Source organism: Nomascus leucogenys, chromosome 5 (genome assembly GCF_006542625.1).
Source record: "Nomascus leucogenys isolate Asia chromosome 5, Asia_NLE_v1, whole genome shotgun sequence".
Taxonomy (NCBI): domain Eukaryota; kingdom Metazoa; phylum Chordata; class Mammalia; order Primates; family Hylobatidae; genus Nomascus; species Nomascus leucogenys.
Genome location: NC_044385.1, coordinates 8,330,121 through 8,352,820, shown reverse-complemented (window position 1 = coordinate 8,352,820; position 22,700 = coordinate 8,330,121). Strand labels below are relative to the sequence as shown.

The 22,700-nt window shown below is 40.2% G+C and overlaps 1 protein-coding gene across 3 annotated transcripts in view; it reads left to right on the top strand.

Moving 5' to 3' along the window:
• CHRM3 (cholinergic receptor muscarinic 3) overlaps window positions 1-22,700 on the top strand; it is a 529,115-nt gene that overhangs the window by 429,453 nt on the left and 76,962 nt on the right. For all 3 annotated transcript variants that reach the window (XM_030812621.1, XM_030812622.1, XM_030812623.1), the window contains one exon: window positions 8,885-9,011. The gene's annotated coding sequence lies outside the window, so the exon portion shown is untranslated. The remainder of the gene's footprint in view (window positions 1-8,884; window positions 9,012-22,700) is intronic.

The window sequence follows — 22,700 nt, the reverse complement described above, 5'->3', positions numbered from 1 at the left end:
AGTCCATAATATACATCATAGGGGCGCAGGGACATTTTCCCTCACCCTTTCTGAGCTTCCCCCACTCCCTGGAAGCTCCTTGGTGTCCAGTCTTTAAAGCACATGGATGCATCTGCCTCATCTTGGAGTCCTGATCTCAGTGCAGCCCATGGACTAAGAGCACGGTAGCCCTGCTTCTCACACAGGGCCAGCCTCTCAGGACTGGAGTTTGTGCTCCAGAGAGCATGGCCTGTGCTATTGATGTCTACTGCCCTGTATCCAAAGACAAAATTATGACAAGCTTAATTTCAAGATCTAATTGGCTTTTATTTGCAATTCTAGAATTAGGCAACACCTCATGCTATGAAATAGAATGATGTTCTGCTGAGCTGAGCAGACGGAATTGGCTTTATGGGCAGGAAAGGGCTGAAGAAGGCAGAAACAGGGAACACAAAGAAGATTGGTCATTTCAGAGTTACCCTCCTAACAAGGTTAAAGCTAAGTGGACTTCCTTATGATGCACGCTCAGGTAAACTGAGCCCCTTCCGATTGGTTGCTGTGAAGCTCCTGTTGTTTGGAAGAGTGACCCATTTCCAAGTTCAGTTTGATTATGTGATACTGAACACAAGTGTCTCCACTCTGGTTTGGCCTGGTCTGCTGGGGCCTAGTGCAGGAGCTCAGTCTAAAACAATGGCTTCCCATAAACTTTAACATGAGCCAGTTATCCTCTCAACTTTCTGCCACTCAGCCGGGCGACTACCTGACTGGAGTCCCTGGCCAAGCAGATAGATTTGTGCTCCTTATAAGCTCTACCTTGTTGCACCCCTAACCTGCTCTCCTTCCAGTCGATGTCACCCCAAATAAATGAGGCTAGTGGGCACAGAGCCCATATAACAGATGGATCTCTTAGGTCCCCCTGCAGGAGATCTCTGGTCAGGCAGGTGGAAATTCATTCATGCACATGAAGGGCTTGGATCAACACATTACACATTCCGAAGTTTCCACTATTTCTTCTGATCAGGTATCATTTTGGGTCCTGTTGCTCCTTCAGAGAAAGAAAAGTATGAGTCCACGGTCGCTTCTAGCTCAGCCTGTATCTGACCTCAATTTTCTATTGCTGCCTATCTGTGCTGAGCAAAATAGTTCATTGAGCTACATACATATTTAAGCAATCAGGGAAATTTGATCAAAAAGTTCAATAAGTATATAAAATCCTGTAGGAAAGATTAATGGAAAGATGGGGTAATAACATGATGGCTGTGAGAAGTATTTTCTGTGTTGAAATGTTCATTGAAGAAGCTCATATGGTAAAAATATCAGTAAGGCACAATCATCATGAGCTTAGACATACGCAGACCTGCTAAATCAAAATGAGATCCTTTTGTGAATGTGTTATTTGTAGTGAGGCTTGAAGCACAGAGCAGACGAGAGGTGTCTAAGAGCTTTACTTCCTGCCAGTCATCTTCTGGTTTTCATGGAAGATGAGGCGATGTGATTGCTATGGAATTCCATACTTCCCTCCCCACAGCATTGCCCCACTCATGGCTTTATTCCCTGACCACGATTTCCACACACAGCCTGTCCAACCGGATGCCTGGAGACTACTGGCCGAATCTGTGCTCACCGGGCAGTGAGAAGGTGGGTGAGGTCACACCCTGTGTTTACCACGTCAGTGAGAGCTCCAGGGTAATTCACACAACGTGTTTCTGAACCCTCAAGCCCAAAACAACTGTAGACCACTTCCTCTTTACCCTCAGAAGGTTTGCTGAAAAATCAGCTCACAATAAGGCACATTAATGGGAAAAAAGTCTGTATACATTTATTCCTACTGTGCACACAAGGAGAATCACAGAACAATTACCCAGTATCCCAGTGGGGCACAGATGCTTATACATACCACTTCTTAGAGAAAGGGAGGTAGGAAGTGTGGGTGATTCTAGGCGGATAGTAAATGATTTTTAGGGGAATTTAATGGGCTTGGGGAACATACAGTGGTCTGGGGCAAAGTCTGTTGGGGCCACAGAGCAGATGATGGTTTGTGACAAAAAGTCTATCCAGATATGTTGACAGACTTTCGTCTTCCCTCCTGCAATATCTGTTCAGTTGATGAAAACTTGGAAAAAAGGACCAGAGGTTATTGTTTTCTTCTATGATAGGTCTGGATTTTAGGCAAATAAGGGAAGTTCAGAGAAGAATCTCATCCTATGCTTTGGGAGAGATGTTGATGGGGGGAGAAAGGTGATTAGAGAGACTTTGAGGCTTTTTTTTCAGTACAGCATGTACAAAGTGCCATATTTTGGGGTATTGGTTTGTGCGCCCCAGCAACAGGAAGATGGCATGTTGGTCTTCAAGACAACAAAACAGGTGACCAAAAGTTGTGCCCTTGCTGTTCTGCATTCCAGAAAAAACTATGCATTTCTTGAAATAATTTTATTAGTACTATCCAGAGAGGAGCCATTATATGAATGTATCAGATTACCACATATACCCCCCAAATTGCACATCTATAACGTATCAATGAAAAATAAATTTCAAAAAATGTTAGTATTTAAATTTATATATTGTTCACTAGGGGCTCACACAATATGGGCATTGAGTGAGATTTCTTTTTTTTCTCTCCTTGCCTATCTTTCTCTTACACTGACAAATAGAGGGAAAACTAGGAAAGGTATAATCTTGCATGATTTATGTGGGTTTATTATCCTCTTGTGATGTGCCATCCACAGCAAAAAGAACTACATGTTCTGACTTCATGGGTTCAGTGGCCATCCGAAAGCTAGAAGCAATTATTTGTGGCACGGTTGTTTTTTAAAATTCAAAAGGCCTATTAACTCTATGGTGTTTCCAACATCCAGGATAAAGCTGACCAACACTTTCGATGAAGCTATTGAGTCTCTAATGAGCCATATACACATTGATATCTGTTTTATCTGACATAAAAATGGCATTTGTAATCTGTGCCTCAGTTAACATCCTTCAGCATATGGGGTAGATGTGGCTGTGTCCTACAAGGCAGGGCAAAACCACCTTGCTTTCTTTACTTTGACATCAATGCTGGTCTTTAAGTGACTCTCTAGTCACACATCCACTATCAGGATATTCCCAGAAATTCTCTGATGCACATTCTGATTGTCCCCTCTTTCCAGTGGGACATACACCACTCATTGCTGGCTGGGAAATAGGAACCAAGTGGCAGGGGCCCCAGGGGCACCAGTCTCCCAGGCACTAGGATGAGAAATGAACCCTCACCATGCACGTCAACACACAATCCCTTTTGGGATAGAAAGTGGTCACATTTGAAACTACTTTCTTGAAGTTTAAATTTAGCTGGACCAGAATTTCTAAATTCCAGAATCAGAATACAGTTTTCTAAAACTGTGCTTGGAACACTTGGAAAGTGATATGGTTTGGCTGTGTCCCCACCCAAATCTCATCTTGAATTGTAATCCCCATAATCCCCACATGTCAAGGGCAGGACCAGGTGGAGGTAATTGGATCATGGGGTCAGTTTCCTCCATGCTGTCCTCGTGCTAGTGAGTGAGTCTCACAAGACCTGATGGTTTAATAACTGTCTGGCATTTCCCCTGCCTGCACTCACTACGTCCCGCCACCCTGTGAGGAAGGTGCCTGCTTCTCCTTTGCCTCCCACCATGATTGTAAGTTTCCTGAGGCCTCCCCAGCCATGTGGAACTGTGAGTCAATTAAACCTCTTTCCTTTATAAATTACCCAGTCTCAGGTATTTCTTTATAGCAGTGTGAGAACAGACTAATACAGAAGCTAATAGATGAGCGTTAACAGAAATATTTCTGCATAGAAATCTAATTCACTAAATTATATCTTTCGAAAAGTATGGCCCCACAACCAACACAATTAAATAGTAATTAGCAACTCTTGCCCTTTTGTAACCAACAAATGGTACCCATAACTTGGTTCTGATGCTGAGATTCCTGGAGTGTCTTATAATTTGGGTTGTGTTTCTAAAACAAGGATGGAGAAATAACTTAAAGATAGCTAAATCGAGTACTCCAAATTGCAAGAGAGCTTTTCTACTTTCTAGGGATGGTGTTATTTGTTTAACCAGAACATCCAAAGGTGGATGTGCAGTAATTATAATGATTTATCTAGCATGAAATGTGAGCATATTAAAGAATCCTTATTCTACATAAACCAAATCAATACTACTTCAAATAACTTTTACAACTTGAAAAATTACGGACACCGATTTAAAAATGTAGACTGAGACCCAGATCTCAATCCAGGAAGGTAAGTTTCTGGTTATATTTAAATAAATTATCATAACCCCAGTAAGCACAGAGATTCCTTTTATTTAACCCCATGTTGACCCTAACATGCAAAGCAAAGAATATAATTAATAAAAGTTAAATTTGTGTTACGGACACTAACATCATTGCTGAATGAGACATGGAAAGGGGATTTTCATTAAGTTGTGCCTTTGTGGAGCTTAGGCAATTTGCAACGTTTGCATCATTACCCAAGTAATGTAGGTACTTAGAGTAACAGTATTACAGGAGGAAACATAAAGGATATGCCTTGAGACCCAAATCCAGCAGTTGTAATTTCCCCACGGTTACAAAGTGGCAAAGAAATAGACTGAAACCCTGGTCTTCAAAGAAAGAAAGAAAGACGTTAATATCAGAAATAATTGTTCGCTAGGTACCCAGGAGTTCAAGGCTGAAAGTTTACAAACCAATGGTAGACAGTTTATCACAGATTTATGCTGAAGTGAGCAATTTATCCTCCCACATAACCTAATAAGCTCTAACATTTGTGCAGCATTTTATAAATTTTAAATTACTATTTCCTACACCATCTTATCTGATCATCAAGAAAGCTCAATGAAAGGCAGATAAGGTAATATCCCTCAGGAAACTAGGCTCAGAGTCAATGACATAATCATATTCAACTAGGAATATTAAAACCAATAGCCTCATAGAATCATAGAGAAGAGACCTCCAGGTACCATCTAGTGAAGCCTGGTGCCTTGAGCAGGATGGTATCTAATGTGCCCAAGACAGTTGACAAGCCAATTATGATCAACTCCCCCAGCCTTGGTCCAAGGAGGCCACCTGTGAGATGCCTGGGACCCAGCCTGGCTTATGCTGGTTTTCTATGCATTTTGTTCATTCAGCATTGGGACCATAATGCCTTCATCCCTGATCCCCGCCCTCTCAGCCTCAAGTCAGTATCGTGAGAAGGATATATTACCGTCGATTCTCTAAAATATTTTTAATTTAATCACTTATTAATGCACTGAAGTCATCCTTCAGAAGTAATTATAAACATAGGCTAAGGATTAAATAATTTTTCTGATAAGGAAGTGGTTTATGTGAGATTTTTCCAATAGAAAAGGCCAAAAAAGCGAACAACTCAATAGAACGGAAGACCCTTTTGTGGTGTCTTTTTTAAGTAAAATGACAAACTTGGGGAAAAAATAGTTTTCCAAAAGGAATTAGCAAGAAAACTGGCAAGCAGATAGAATGTCAGATGATGCTAAAAGAGTGACAAATGCAGTCAAGGAAACTATAACTGTGTAACTGTGGGCGGAATTAGATCAGACGCTGACCTTTCACAAACACCTAAAGAAAACAGCTCTCGAATAATAACTGTCGAAAGGAGCCTGCGAGGTTCCCCGTGTGCCTGTGGCTGTGACTCGGGAGCATGTGCGTGACCATCTGCTACCGGGCACAGAATGCCAGGCTGCTGGCGGTGCCCTCTGTCTCGTTGGCGAGGCCACATTTCACTCCAGCTCCTCATGCCATCGTATCACACATCTTTGTTCTCTGCTCTAAAATATAACCACTTGTTTTATATCTTGAATGTAGCATAGAGAAGCTTTGCAATTTTATCACCAAAGATGCCATGGTGTGAGCCACGGCAGAGAACAACCATCAGCAAATACATGGATCCTCTTCCATTTAGGACCAAAGATTACACAAGGTGGACTCGGTGCCTTCAATCGAGGTGTTTCAATGTGCAGATGTAGACTTCTTCCCTTGCTTAATGTATAAGACCATCCAGTCCCAATGTTCGATACTTGTGCAATGCCAATAGAATTTCATTTATTGCTGGCGTATAATCACAAAGTTAGGTGAAAATGATAAGGACCTCTTATCTACAGATAAGCAAAAGATAATTAATGAATATATTGATTCTTTCTCCCTGTAAGGGGGAAAAGCAGTCTAAAACAATTCACATATCTATAAATTAGGATCATGTTTGTGTTCCTGTGTCCTTAGAATTATGATTATCTTAACAAGAAAATACTGATCAAAAGTGAGCTTTGTAAAACAGAATTAGCTATTAAGAACACATCTAGGGTAGAGTGGAAAACAATTAACATCTATTTAAATACTCACCAGTTATAAAAAGTTATAGTAACATAGGACAAACCAACACAGGTATTGACAATAGTTATAAACAAAATCCTAACCAAGGAGATCTAGTGGCTTTGCCTGAAAGATTCTGCCTCCTTAAAGTATTTCAGATCCAATACCTTTGTTATTTCTTTCAGCTATTCCAATAAGGCCTGATTCCTTCAAATAAAACCTGCAACTTCAGCCTTCTCAACTTTAGCCCATCTTCATCAGTGGCAATCATCCTTGGCAGTTCATGCATTCATTCATGTATTTAACATACATTTACTGAGCACCTGCCAGTGCATGTGCTGTGATCAGCACTGGGTTACAGTGGTGGGCAAAGCAATTTCTTCAGGCCTGTCCTTATGGGACATACAGTCCAGTGGATGCCTTTTTAATTCTGAGAAATTCACAGTTGCTTCATTGTAGTGATTGCTCTGTGAAAACTTTAAAATCATGGTCATTAATATTTTATATCAATTCACTAGCATTCTCCTCATCTATTCAGGCCAGTACTATCTATTGTAGCCTAAAGAACATCCCATGCCTGCTCCACCCTCTACATCATTTATTTCTCAACTTTTCTGATTATTATATGCACAATACACATATGCCAAGTGCCCTCCCTCTCTCTTTGCCTTCAAATCTTATCTCTTGCTACCTTGAAAGTGCTGCTCAACCATTCCATCTTCTATAAAGTTCTCACTTGACTTCGGTGATTCCCACAGTACACTCAGCACTTACATATGGCTGTAAGTTCTCATGGTGTACGTATGTTATTGTCATTCTGTGACTTTGAGCTTTAGAATTACTCATGATGTGAACAGATATTTGTATACCTATGTTCATAGCAGCATTATTCACAATAGCCAAAAGACGGAAGCAACCTAGGTGTCCTTGATGGATGAATAGACAAATAAAATGTAATATACACATACAGTGGAATATCATTCAGTCTTAAAAAGGAAGGAAATTCTTTTTTTTTTTTTTTTTTTTTTGGAGACAGGGTCTTGCCCTTTTTCCCAGGGTGGAGTGCAGTGGTGCGATCATAGCTCACTGCAGCCTTGAACTCCTGGGCTCAAGTGATCTTCTTGCTTCAGCCTCCCGAAGTGCTGGGATTACAGGTGTGAAACACTGTGCCTGTCCAGGAAGGAAATTCTGATACGTGCAACAACATAGATGAACCTTGAGGACATTATGCTAAGTGAAATAAGCCAGTCACAAAATAACAAATACTATATGATACCATTTACATGAGGAATATAGAGTAGTAGAATCTGTGGACTCCCAACAATAGAATGCTGGTTTCTGGGAACTGGGAAGAGGGAAAATGAGGAGTTATTGTTTAATGGATAAAGAGTTTCAGTTTTGCAAGATGAAAAACATTCTAGGGAAGGATATATATCATTGTGAATATTCTTAATGCCATTGAATTTTACACCTAATGGTTAACATGGTAAATTTTATGTTACATGTATTTTACTACAATTTTTTAAAAATCTTTTTTAAAATCACATATGCTCATCCCCACCACCCTCGCTCCCCATTGGGTTGTAAGGAATTTAAGAGATGCTGCATTTTGCTGTCTTGTAGTTCCTGTTGCCATTTGTTCTGTAAACACAGGAAACATCAGATGAGTAAATATGCTCAATAGACATACTTGACTATGACTGCAAAGTGACTACCTAAGAGAGAGAGAGAGAAAAGAGAATGTTCTTCAGCATCAGTGCATCTCTGCTTTCAGTATTATGTGGCAGCCATGTTCTGGATGAAGCCAAGGTCAATGTAACCTAGATTTTCAGGAGAGGACTCTGTGGCAAAGAAGCAAATATGCAAAAAAATTACCTTAATCTACAGGAATGAAGAAATGAAAAGTATCGGGAAAAGTAACCAATAGAAAAGCTACAGGGTTAATATGGGAGGAGGGCACTTTGTTAAATAGATTTTTGATAAAGGGTAGAAGCAAACACGATCCTGAATGAGAAAAACCTATGAGCAATGTACAAAATATGGATAAAATAAGATGGAAGAAAATGCCTCAATCTGTTGAGGGAAAATGCAAGAAAAGATCATTTCTACAATAGAGGAAAAGACATGAACCAATGAAAATAATAATATTTCTTTCCAGGCCAACACTAAACATAAGTTGCAGAGCTGGCCTGTGGTGGAACTCACAAGTCTTATTGGCAATATATGTGAGGAGACAAAAAGCAACATATGGAGAAATACAAAAATATACTCCCTAGAGATACTGCCTCTTCAGATGTCAAGAAAAACCTGGATGAAATGAAGCAAGAGTGGCACGCTGCAAAGTTACAAATTCAAGGCCACCCACAGAACCAAACATTAACACTTAGGTAACTTGCTACTGAAATAGTCCCTTTCTTTTATGACTTCAGTTGAAGACTCTAGGGAGGGAAAACAGAAACGTTGGATCATTCTATGATGCTTAATGACTCCACCATTAAAAACAGGAATCCAAAGTGGGAGAAGGAACTGACTCCTTGCCTGGTTTCTGTCTTCCCAGGTGGAGCTGGTCTCTTGGGCAGCCTGACATCTGGTCCACTCCTCTGTCCTATGCCGGGATCATCATGACCATAGAGATTATGTCACTGTTTTGCATCCTTGTTACATAACTCAGTTCCTGGTAGATTGTAAGTACACAGAAGGTGTTTTTTAAATTAAAAAATGGATGACTGAATAGAAGAATGGACAAATTGCCTTTTTGTATTCTGGCCACTGTTGATTAGTTGTGTGACCTCAATTAGGATATTTTAACTCTTTGTGTCTTCGTTTCCTCATTTATATGTTGAAGGTAATGATAGTTCCTACCTACTGCACAGGCTTCTTGAAGATTAAATGACATAGGATGGGTAAAAGGTTTAGACTAGTACCTAGAAATAGCATGTTTCACTAAAAATTACTTATTACTCATATTATTTTTGCTAAGTGATTGTATAAACCTAATGAACATCATATATTTTACTATGCACAGATAATTTAAAAATCTTATAAATACAAATGTAACCCGCAAAAAAAAAAATTCAACATAGTTGCCACCTAACAATAAAACCTTACCTGTTCATTAATTCATTCGAGGCAGTAAGTCACACTGAACTGCAAATATTTTTAGTGTCTAAGTATGAAATACTAGAATACCTTTAATGTATTTTTAATTAAAAAATCTATATAAAGTGCAGCATGTAATTCTTTACATTCTTTTTTCTAACACCTAGGAGATAATTTAACTTTGTGTTTTAGATTTCTATTCTTATCATACATTATTTATTCCTTATTCAACACATATTTATTAAACACCTACTACGTTCTAGACACAAGGGAGGCAATGGTGAAGTAAACACAGCTACTGCTCCCTTTGAGATTATGTTGCTGTTAGGAAAAACAAATACATGCACACAAATACACAAATACACACATGGTGACACACAGAGATACACACATATACACACACAGATATTCACACATAGATACAGACACATACATATATACATAGACACACATAGTTACACACACATAGATATACATACACATAGATACATTCATAAATACACACATAGACACATGCACATAAATATACACGTGTGTATACATACATACAGATATATACACACATATATATACACCTATGTATGTACGCACACATAGATACACACACAGGTGTATATATACACACACTTATACACACACACTATACACACACAATGTTGTGGGACCATAACTGGCATGAAGAAAAATTATTACAAAGGGTAGAGCATGAATAAGATGGCTTATATAGTGTATTTAGGGAAGGACAGTCTGATATAATAACATTTAGGCAAAGAACTGATTGAAGTGAGGGTGCTCTCTGGGAATGGACCAGGTCAATGAAGACAAACGAGGAGGTGCAAAAGCCTGAGGTGGGAGCACATTTGGAGCATTTCAGGAACAGCATAGATGCAGAACGGACAGAGAACAATGGGCAAGGGGAGAGGGCTGTGAGAGAAGATCGGGAAGGCAGCTGGGAGCTGCAATATCAATGCAGATTTTGCTCTAAGATAATGGAAGATATCAGAGGGATCCTGTGCTAAGGAATGATGTGACCTGAGTTATGTTATGGAAGTGTCACTCTGCCTGCTTTGCGGATAGCAGATGGGAGGAGATCTAAAATGAACAAAGGAGACCACTTAAGAGACTTTCAGGAAATGGTCATGGCTTGGACTAAGATTCGGGACAAGTTTAAAGTAGAGCCAAAGGGACCTGCTGATGGATGGGATGCACTACGAGGGCTAGATCTGTGGCTATATGTGACCCGCTGCAGCAGGTGTGCAGACATTTGCTTTCTTGAAATGTCCTTGATGTTGCTTTTGTTGTTGCTGTTATTGTTTTTGCTTTGTTTTAATTTCTTTCCATCTCTGTGATTAAAGCAGAGTGAAGTTAATGAATCTCTGTGGCGAAGTGGATTGTTTAACTGTAGATATGAGTAGAACTGGCAGTTCTAAGTCTAATTCCAACAATGGGAATTTTGGCGGTTCTGAGCTTCGGTTTCCTCAATTATAAAGTAAGAAAAACCGCTAGCTTTGCAAGTCTGTGCCTCTTGTACCAAAAGCTATAGTATTGGTGTCAGTTTGGTCAAAGATTTTCCCAGTGGGTACAGCCCCCTGGGACTGGGAAGGAATTAGTTCAATTGACTGCAAGGACTGAATGATTTTTTTTTTTTTTTAAAGAAAATTTTAAATTTTTTACGTTGATTGGCTTGGTTTCCATTGAGATCAAGGATTATTCCAGCAACTTTAGAGTTATAAAACATCTGCTATTTGTTACTGTATTTTGCTTTCTATACTAAAAAAGCATGTATTTTCAGATAAATTTCAATATATCAATCTTTTGTGTTTCATCTTATAACAGTTTTACTAAAAATTGTTTGACTCATGTGGTCTTCAGGTTGGGGAAGGCTAGGACAGATGGCACAGCAGAGTGGTTAAAGCAGGGTCTCAGAAGCGGACTGCCTCGATGTGAAACCCAGCTCTGCCACTTACTGTGTGACCTTGGGAAAATTACTCACCCTTTCTGTGTTCAATTTCCCTATCTCTAAAATGAGATTAACAGTAGTACTTCCCTCGGAGCCTCAGAATTGCTAGGATAATCAAATGAGTTAATGTCCAATGAGCACTTTGAACATTGCCTGACACATAGAAACACCAAATAAGGGCCCTTATAATTACTATTTTTATCTCTACTCAAATACTGTACCTACCTCTATTTTTAAAGAATTTGAAAAATACTTGATATTTGAAATCTCTGCGATTATTTCAAGGAATTTAATAGCAAAATGATACCTGGGCCTTGGAACTGTCATTTAGGATGGACTGTTTGTGAAATATGCCTTTTTAAAACACCATGGATTTTCAAATCTGAAAGAACTCAGTTCATCCTGCCCTGCTCATTTAGTGGGCCTAAGTATTTGTGGAAATTCTTTCTGAGCTTATATTCATACGTCTGTCAAATAAAGATTAAAATATGTACTTCTCGAGGTTGCTGTTAGGACTAAAAGAGATAATACATGCAAAATGCTAGAAAATATATTAATATTACATTCTTTACCTCTCCACCCTCAGTCAAAATATGTGTGACTTAAAGCGGTGTATGTGAAATTTAACATGATGCCTTCAGGATTCAGAAATGAAATGTCTGTGGAACACGCATGGATAAGAGTTGCTTACTGCTAGGCGCAGTGGCTCACACCTGTAATCCCAGCACTTTGGGAGGCCGAGGCGGGCGGATCACGAAGTCAGGAGTTCGAGACCAGCCTGGCTAATATGGTGAAGCGCCGTCTCTATTAAAAATACAAAAAAACTAGCCGGGTGTGGTGGTGCGAGCCTGTAGTCCCAGCTACTCGGGAGGCTGAGGCAGGAGAATTGCTTGAACCCAGGAGGCAGAGGTTGCAGTGAGCCAATATTGTGCCACTGCACTCCAGCCTGGGCAATAGAGGGAGACTCCATGTCAAAAAAAAAAAAAAAACAAAGTTGCTTACAAGAAAATAAGACCCTTAATGGTGACATTTTCCCTGTGAGCAAAGAGGACCAATGATGTCCCTGAGCTGTGGACAGCGCTAGGCTCCTATGCCCAGCCTCTGCAGGGCCACCCTACAGCCTCTCACCCCCTGAAACAACCATATTTTTTATTGATGGTTCCTCAGTCCTAATTTCAGAACATTCAGTACCAATGGGCTGAGGAGGTAGAAAGTTCCCCTGTTCATTCCATGAGATTTTCAAAATTGGCTTTGTTTGTGTTTGGGATTTTTTTTTTTTAATATGGACTTTGTATTTTAAAAGTACATTTAAGAAGGGGCAGGGGCATATAACATTTCATTATTATTGACTGCTTTGTCACATGTCACCAAGAGGTAAAAGCAGCGTTGCTTAGAAGAAAGAGCACAGCCCAGCGAGTCAGGACACAGGGCTGACCCAAATGTACCCTCACCAGTCAGGAGACGCTGACTCGGTCATTTCCTCTCTCCATTTTCTTAACTCTAAATGGAAGATATTGAACAAGATGGTTTCTAAGACCTTAATTCCATCTATAATCCTTTGATGTATGAACATCAAAGGAAGCTCCTGGTGGTCACTCCCCTCGGGCCTGGACAGAACAGGAGAGCAGCCGACTGGTAGGCCTTCCTCAAAGCCCTCTCTGCCAAGTGCCTTACCAATGCCCTCTCGATCGATTAAGGGAACACAGTGTCACAATACTGGAAGGAACCATTTTTCTTTGACTTGTTTAATACATTTCTGTTTGAGACTCTATCATGGTAAGTATTCTGGCCATTTTAACAGACATAAGCAGAAAAATGAGAACTCATCCTCTAATTTTGTCTGTGGTTATAGAAAGAATATCAAACAGACTGATGGAACTGTTGAGAGTCTTAAGAAAAGAGATAGTTTATCATTTCAAGCATAGCCTTGAAATGATATGGCAAAGATCTGTCCTCTGGAAATTAAGTCAGAAGTTCAGTTGCACATGTGAGGCCTGGGGGTGCTTGACCCAGACATATAAGTGCCATGTGGGAGGGGAGGATCTTTGGCCAATAGCATCCTGGAATACCATTGGCTAAATGTCCTGGCCATGAAATCAGGTGTTTTATAGATTAAAGCCAATATTTGTGTATTTTATCAGGAATTAGGCAGTAAGGCTTTTAAGCAGTTAGAAATTATTATTTTCCTCCTAGAAGCATCCTTCCCCAAAGGCAAACAGCCATTAGCATGCTTTATGTGATGTGCTTTCTCTGTGTATTTACTGAAAGACCATCACACTTTTGCCTCAGTTGTCATGCTCATTTTTTGGCTTGTGACCTTTATGGAAATGAAGAAAATAATTAACTCTGCCTGCTTGTGGTCTAGGACAGAAGCTGTCACTGAATGTTTTATGGTAAAATCGCTTCAGAGGAAGCAACTGCATGTGAGCCTGCATGGTCCGTCCATTGTACAGGTGGCCCCTTGATTTCTGGAGGAAGTCATGCTTTTTCACGGGTTCGTGGCCAGCCAGTTACCTTTTGTCACATTTTTGTTCTTCCTTTATAATTTTGTCAAACTGAGAAAAAAAAAAACTGCCACAGTGTGCAGAAAGCAAACTGGAGTCTGGTGCTGCCATTAAGCACATCTATATTTCCATGGCAAATTGTTCAACTTTGAATGACGTTTTCTTAGCAAAATCCCTAGTATTCATCTTCATTCTTAGAAAGGGAAGCAGCCTCCACCGTAGTCATTCCTTACTTGACCGTGCTAAGAAGCCCTCGTAGCCTTCCCTAGCAACAGACAAACTGTTACCGGGAAGGGGTCCTGATCCAGACCTTAAGAGAGGGTTCTTGGATCTCGTGCAAGAAAGAATTCAGGGCAAGTCCGCAGTGCAAAGCAACAGTAAATTTAGTAAGAAAGTAAAATGGTGAAAGAACAGCTGCTCCATAGACAGAGTAACGCATTTCTGAGAGTAAGAGGAAGAACACGTTCATCCTAGATCCAATACTTGTTTATATACAGGATTAAAAAAGATCATGGGGACATGTGCTCTGCTACATGGGTTTGTGATAAAGGATTCATTTTCTTAATTACTATATTTTGCACGTATCGATATTATTATCTTTAAAGCAACGTTAGGGATGCTCCTGTTCTCAAGATACTGGGATAGCAGGACACTCCCGAGTCTGGGTCTGTTTAGTTCACGTCATCAATCTGTTCCCTTTACCGTAAACATCGAGAGGCTAGGAATGCCTAACTTTCTGGGAACACAGCCCAGCAGGTCCCAGCCTCATTTTTCCCCAGCCCTCACTCAAGATGGAGTCGCTCTGGTTCAAACGCCTCTGACAAAACCATCTCTGGACCCATTGTGCAGATTTCATAAGCTACAAAGCCTTGTATCTCAGTCCCCACAGACATTTTAATGAAGCTGCAGTTCAGTACTGACTTGAATTTGAGGTCTACCTCCCTTGTTGTAAGTATGAGCCAGGCCTGGACCAGAGGTTAAGGTGACTTGGTCACTCCCTTTAGAAGTGAAGCTTTTTCCTTGTATCAAGTTTATCTACTTCAACTCTTTCCCCGCTTGGGATAGGATCTTTCCAAGCAAGCTCCTTGACTGCTCATGCGAAGAAACCCTGGCTTTGTCCTATGACTAGGAGGAATATAGTCTAGACTCAGGCTTGATGTCCATGGAAACCAAGAGAAGAACCAGGGGAGAGGAGGAGTTTCTCCAACTCCTCCAGGTGGTGACTTTCAAAGGAGCATCTTCCTGGGTCACATCTTATCCTTTGGCCCTCTCACTACATCCCAGTGGAGGTCAAAACCAGGACTCAACGAAGGAGGCTAATACTCAGACCCGGGGGTATTCATGGGATTTTGGCCTCTCCCCAAAACCTCATTGTTACCAAGCAGAGGAATTCCTGCACGCTGGCTGAGGAGAACTTTTTTATTAATACATCCCCAAGGAGGGGACAACCTTCCATGCATGCTGTTGATAACTGAGTGTAACAGATTCCCTGGTGGAGTCTGAAGGCTGTGGCTTGGGATTACTTTCAGCATAAAACTGCCTCATTACCAAGTCCTTCTGGTGCTTCTGGAGCTCAGCTCCCTTGGAAAGTGTTCAAATCAAAGCTACCTTTATACCACACTCCTTTGTGTCCAGATGTCCTGAATAGTGAGATTATCGGGTACACCCACCTGCTCCTGCACTTCCTTCCTGCTCCATTTAAATAAACAATGAGCTGTTTTTCTTCTTGACTAAGAGCCAGTCTATACAACAGCAGCAGGAAGATTACTTTCTATCTGTATGCAAATAGATACATAGCTGAGTTCTCTCCAATCCCCAGGAAAAGACCCTTTTAACTAAATGACTTATGCTTCTGTTTCTTCATGTATAAAATTAGTGGCTTGGTGCTAAATAACCTCAGTCCCCTTCTGGCTGTATAATTCCACATCACACACACACACACAAACTGGGGAGGACAAAATTTGCACACTCAACAATTAGAGAAAAAGCAAAGTAGTACATGTTTAAATGTTCAATAAATACTCAACTCTCTACCATAATACCCACATTTCTTCTCAACTTAATGTCTTTTTTTTTTTTTTGAGACGGAGTCTCACCCTGTCCCCCAAGCTGGAGTGCAATGGCATGATCTCGGCTCACTGTGGCCTCTGCCTTCCAGGTTCAAACGATTCTCCTGCCTCAGCTTCCCAAACTTAACAAGGGACTTACTTACTCTCTCCCTGCACCATAGACCTTTAGGCAATAGAAATACCGAGCCACTAAGCAATCCCCAAAGCATTCTACACTTACCTGCTCCTGACAGCCAAGTTCATACAGTCCCCACTAATCCAAATGTTCTTTATCCTTCTGCTTTAGGTGAATCCCACTCAGTCTTCAAAGACCTGCTCAATCATCATCTGCCCTGAAGGCAGAAAGTGTGGCTGTCTTTCTGAGTATTCATGCCTCCTTGCTCAGACCTAGAGCACAACACTTGAAATACAGTAGCATGGCTTACCGTGTATACGGCTGCCTCCACCAACTAGATTGAAAAGTGTTCAGGTTTCACCTTTTTCTACCCCACGATCTAGTACCACACTCAGTGTAACAAAGTTCTCAATTATATTCAGTTGGTACACCTTGAATATATTTTCTTAGGGAAATGTTTTTTACATAAATATATTGAGGCTTAAGTTTAACACATACACTCAGTTGTATGTCTAAAGTCAGTGGTACAGCAAAAGCAAATGGAAATATGGATGAGTTTTGGTTCTAGGCGAATCAGTTCATTTTCATTACTTGGAGATTTTAGAGGATCAGTTTACTGAAGATTCAGGTAATGGGGCTGGAGGTCAAGGGACAAGTCATGTTCTACCTTAAATTGCCACTGTGATTTAAACATGTTTCCCCCTTTAGCAGTGTTTGGTCTAGCAACAATTAAATTATAAATCACACGGAGGTCTCGCTGGCCAACAGGAAACTGGGCAGATCTTCAGTCTTTCTGGATCCTCCGTGCCAGCATGATTTTATACCTTTTGTTTGAAGATGAACAGAGCTGGCTCTGCCTTTCTTCCTTTCTTTCCCCTTTTCTTATGCCTTCCTTCAATGAAGACATTAAGCATGAATCTTTTATAGATTTCTGTAGTCCTTCCATAAGCAACTGATGAGTGCCCACTATGTTCTCTGCACAAGTGCAACGCAAATCGGGGAGGAAAAAGATTGTTTGGGCAATGCTGTAGAAGAGATTTCTTTTTCACTTAGAAAATAATTATTTATTTAACAACATTTCTTGACTTTCTTCTATGTGCAAAGGCACACTAGGAGACAGAGCCTGATAAGGTTTAGTTTTCAACCGTCAAAGCCTTTAGAGTTTTAAACAATGGTTTTCAAATTTCAAGTCATGAAATCAACTTAGTGCATTAGGAAGAACATTTGTATTTGTTTCGAATAGTATAGAGTAGAAGACATCCGAGTACCTCCCATGGAGTGAGGTAGTATCACATGAAAATTATTTCTCCGTGTATGTGTGTGCACTGGGTCACAAAGAAAAATGTATTTATTCCCATAGGACACAGTTAAAAATTTAGAAGCCTGCTGATTCAGAAGGATGAATGAACATGGACGTAAATTACTGCATTTCAGGTTTTAACAAATTGAATGGAAGTAAGCATGGGGGACTCAGTGTCAAGCTAATAAGCGTCAAGGATCCAAATTGCCAACATTGCATCATGTCCTTGCCACTTCTTTTGAGTTGATGGAGATACATTCGTAGAGAGGAAAAAGATCCATGCTATGTGTGTGCAGGCACGGATGGCATTCTATGGGGATGCAGCTGGCTACAGATTCCAGCCAGTCATCTGGTGTGACCTCTTGTTTCAACTGAGGGGCGTACTGGCTTCATATTGAAAAAGCTTAGTGACCAGTTCCCCAGCCAGCAGTCCACCAGTGAAAAATGCGAACATTTCAGAGAACAGCAGGAAATGCTATTTGTTTTAGTCCTGTCTCCCACAGCTATTTCAAAAACAAAGTCTTATCCTCAGATTGAGAAGGGGTGTAGCTTGAGAGGAGGTGTGTTTTTCTCCATTCTGTTACATAATCAAGCATCCTAGCCTGGCACCATGTTTGCTGAATGGAGCCATATCAAATCATTTTCTGGTTTTTTTTTTAACAGGCAGAATATAAATGTATTTCAATTGATAAAAATATAAGAAACTCTGTGATTATGTTATTTCTATTCTAGTATTTTTCTTGGTTGTGGAGCTGCAATAGGAGCCCTTCTGTCCTTTAATAACACTATGCTCTGCTAGAAATGCAGAAGCCAAGTTCATTCTACCACCCCCGTACACAAACCTCAAACCTCCTTTTCACCTGAAAGCAGACCCTCGTAGGATTCCTAGACCACTGTCAGTGTTTGCAGGAATCAGTAACAAAAGGAAGTTTTCTTCACGTATAAGATGGGTGGAGGGGGCCAGGCATGGTGGCTCACGCCTATAATCCCAGCACTTTGGGAGGCCGAGGCAGGTGGATCACAAGGTCAAGAGATCGAGACCATCTTGGCCAACATGGTGAAACCCCGTCTCCACTAAAAATACAAAAATTAGCTGGGCTTGGTGGCGCATACCTGTAATCCCAACCACTCGGGAGGCTGAGGCAGGAGAATCGCTTGAACCCGGGAGGTGGAAGTTGCAGTGAGCTGAGATGGCACCACTGCACTCCAGCCTGGTGACAGAGCAAGACTCTGTCTCAAAAAAAAAAAAAAAAAAAAATGGGTGGAGGGGAGAGGCAAGTATGAGGACTCTTTGGACCACACAGTGTCAGCGTCCTTTCCTACGGTCAGTAATGCATGATAAACAGGGTTGTAAGTGGAAAAAAATGCAACATTTTGCTTGTGTGCTCCATGGATCAGTCACAGGCTAGCTAAACCATGACAAAAATCTGTTGTTTCTCAGGATGTATGAGGCAGGGAGACCACATCTTACTTTTCTTTCATTTCCATGCTTGCCCTTTGAAGACTCTGTTTAGAACCAATAAAGTGATACATTTGACACATCCTTAATGATAGATCAAGAGTGCCAGAGAAATAGCCAAGCGCCTAGAATCGCAAAATGAGAATGAAGCTGTAGAAATCATCGAATCCAACTTCTTGTCTCCAGATCTTTTTGTTCCTGACATTACCGATTACCTTTGAGCTGAGAAGGACTCTGAAGCAGGGATCAGGTACAAGTCCTCACCTCTTCCCTCTCTCAACCCTGCTGTCCTTTGTAAGCTGCAGACCCTGACAGACATTTTGCAACCCATCAATTCCAGAAACTTAGTGATTACAATATGTTATATATGTTTTAAGTTAGACTCTACAGAACTTAAGGTGAAGCACAGCAGTAAGCACAGCATAATAGTAGTGAAGTTGAATTCCAGCAAAATATCTTTGTGCTTAAGTACTTAACTACATAATTACAAACCATTATGAGACATTTCTCCTTCAGAATTTTATATATGGCTGACTTTACCTGTTTATCTCCAATTTCCAATCTCCTGAAGAGAGTTAGAGTTTGATATTCTCCTATCTTAACCACTGAGTGTAGTTTCTCTCATCCATTCGTTCTTTACCCATTCATTGAGTTTTTATTCAGTGCAGCATAGTAGGCCAAGCTGTACCTGCTATGAAGCTGAAACAGCTAGAGTTCTACCCTCAAAATTTACATTGTAGTTGGGAAGATAAATCATATGCATAGATAACAATACTAAAAGGCAAAAATAGTAAAAAAAAAAAAAAAAGAACACTTTATGGAATTTTAACAAAGAGAGAGAGTACTTCAAAATATAAGGCTCAGAGAAAGATCATGAGGAAAATTATCTATGAATTGAATCTTAAAGGCCAGGACATGTAAAAATGGGAGATAACATTCTAAGTGGTGGATAAACAGTGCCAGAAGAAATTCCAGGGACTGTTTGGTTAATGGGAAGCAGTTTGTTTGGACTGAAAGAAGTCTGTCAGTGAAAGTATAGGATATAGGTTGGAATAGTAACTTCGAGTCATCCAATACCAGGCAACAGAGCTCCAACTTAATTCTAGATGATGGGAATCTATGGAAGGTGTTTGGGCAGAAAGGAGTGATTTGATCAGAGACAAATGTTTGTGGTTAAAGATTCCATCCTACACCACAAACACCATCTGTTTTCATGCAGTTTTGGACAACTCTACAATATATAGGTATCTTGGTGGTTGTAATTGTCAAACAACACATGGCAAACACATTCCTTCTCTCATTCCTCCTCTTAGCATTTGTAAAACGCTTTAAAATTGCCATGCCATATTTTGTGTGCAAATGATCTCATGTTCCTTACTACAAGCCTACAAAGTTTATCCTATTGTATAGGCAATGAGACCCATGCTCAAGAAGGTTAGGTGATGTGTGATCTGGTCACAAAGCTGGTTAGTGATAAAGTAGACTTGGCATCTTCTCCTTTCAGACCTGGGGAACTTCCCATGATATGACAGGGTCCCCCGTGCATAATTCTCATTGTACTACTAACCACAAGTCCTGTAAAATATTATGGACCCTTTGATGTGTAAAACATTGGAATAGGTAAAGAAGAGAAAGCTGTTATTGCAGAAATTTAAAGTGTTTCTCTAGGAAATTGATACTTCTGAAAAATGCAGATAAATATGCTTTTATATACTCAGGGGAGAATCAAGAAAATTTAAAATGGATTAAGGATGATGTTAAACAAAGCATCATATCATCTAGAAAATTAAAGCATGGATGGGGATAGGTTTTCTATGAAGACGGGTAAAAAGAAGAGCACATCATACTCATCCTCAAATACACGAAATCCAAAATACATATCTTCTTCCATTTGACTGGCCCTTCAGGGCACTTTCAAAATACTTTTTCCTCCAAATGACTCCATAAGGTAGACAAGGTAGATATTATTTTCTCTGTGGCAAATAAGAATATCAGCGCTAATGAATTTGCCCCAAATCACGCTGGGACTGAAACTTGGGTAGGTCTTGTAGCTTGTAATTCAAAGCTACTTTCACTGCCTCTAGATCTATATCATCATTGAAGATAATTGAGATGATTCAATAGTGTGTTGTTATAGAGTGCATGCAATTAGGACATAGAATTCACTCCAGTGGTTCTGCATACTGATCAACCACATCTTTTAAGTTTTACTGGACAGATCTCTGTTGGGCTTTTGGAATGCACTATGGGGTCTATAAACGAAAGTATGGGATATAGGTCGGAATAGTAACTTCGAGTCATATCGTACCAGGCAAAAGAGCTTCAACTTAATTCTAGATTATGGGAATCCATGGAATATGTTTGGGCAGAAAAGAGTAATTGGGTCAGAGACAAATGTTCGTGGTTAAAGATTCCGTGTCAGAATATGATGCTTAGGAGCAACAGTACCATTTGTCTTCCTTGTGGTTTAAATGTTTTAAAATATTCAAGGTCAAGAGTCCACTTATTCATATTCCCCCTTTATACAGAAAGAGGAAAGGGGAGAGTGACATGCAAAGAGACCAACCAGTACCATGAATGCTTGGGACGTTTGCTATTATATTCAATGGTGGGGGGGAAAGGGAGAAGTGCTTTTGCATAAAGCACTGAGAGCTGAAGTAGAAGTGAAGGAAAGAAAGGAAGGTAGACATAGGCTAGGCTCTTCTCCCAGCAGGCAAGAAAGAACACCATTGCCTGGTGCAGACTGCATCCAGCCTGGGCCTCGGTTTTTGAGTTGTTAATACAACTTTTTATTAATTAATTATTTTTCATTTAAATGATAATGCAGGCATACACTTCTACTCTAGAAACTGTAAATAACAAAGATGGAACTGACATCTCTGTTGACCAGCACTCCATCTGACTCTTCCCCAGAGCTAACTGCATTTATCAGTTTTGGATCTATCCATCCAGAAAGTTGTCTATAAAGTTACCTGTACATCATGTGTGCATTTAGAAACATATAAGTTTGCTTTGGTGGTGGACTTTTTTTTACATCTCATTAGATATATTAAGAAGTCAGTTACCTTAGGACACTGTGTAAATTAGAGCGTTAACCCCATTAACCTGATTTCTATGCCCCATAACTCATTTAAAAGCTAATCAGTGGTCTGCAGCACTCAAATACTTCACACGGCATTGATTTTGTATTCTTAATAATGCCCAAAGAAGCAATCTTCTTCTGCAATTCCAGTTTACCTCCTAATAAACTGATATTTGGAAGGAAGTGACAGATAATATACAAAAAAATTCAATTCTGTGAGCAAGAAAATGACCATTAGTGTCAAAATGCTGTCTACTGCCCTGGAGGAAAAAGCATAGGCAGCTGTAGTACACACCATTGATGGATGGCAGGATGTTCAATTTAGAACTGTTACTGAACAAAACTGGCCCTTATTCTGAGATAAAGAGAAAATGTTTTAAAGATCTCATTTTACAAGCCAAATCAAATGAAATCTTTAGGACAACAGAGATCTCATTTTTGCATTTATATATTCTTTCAATAACTTGAATATTGTCAGTTAACATAAGAAAAAGAGTTACCATGGTGTTTGCTCTCCAGAATTTCTAGGGTGGCCTCAGTTTGTAGTATGGTATCCGGAAAATTGAGTACCGTCACTGTTTGTTCCATTTCTTTGTGATTAATATTCATTGCCAACACCCTGGCATGTGAAGTGATTGTTCCTTGATTCATGGTGCACGTGTGGGCAGCAGCAAACACTGAGGAAGTGTCATAATTTTAGGCCGTTTACAAAGACCCAGCTACCAGAGCAGATTGCTCAGAGGCCATCCACCCACATTGTTTTCCATGACACCCTGACTCTCTGC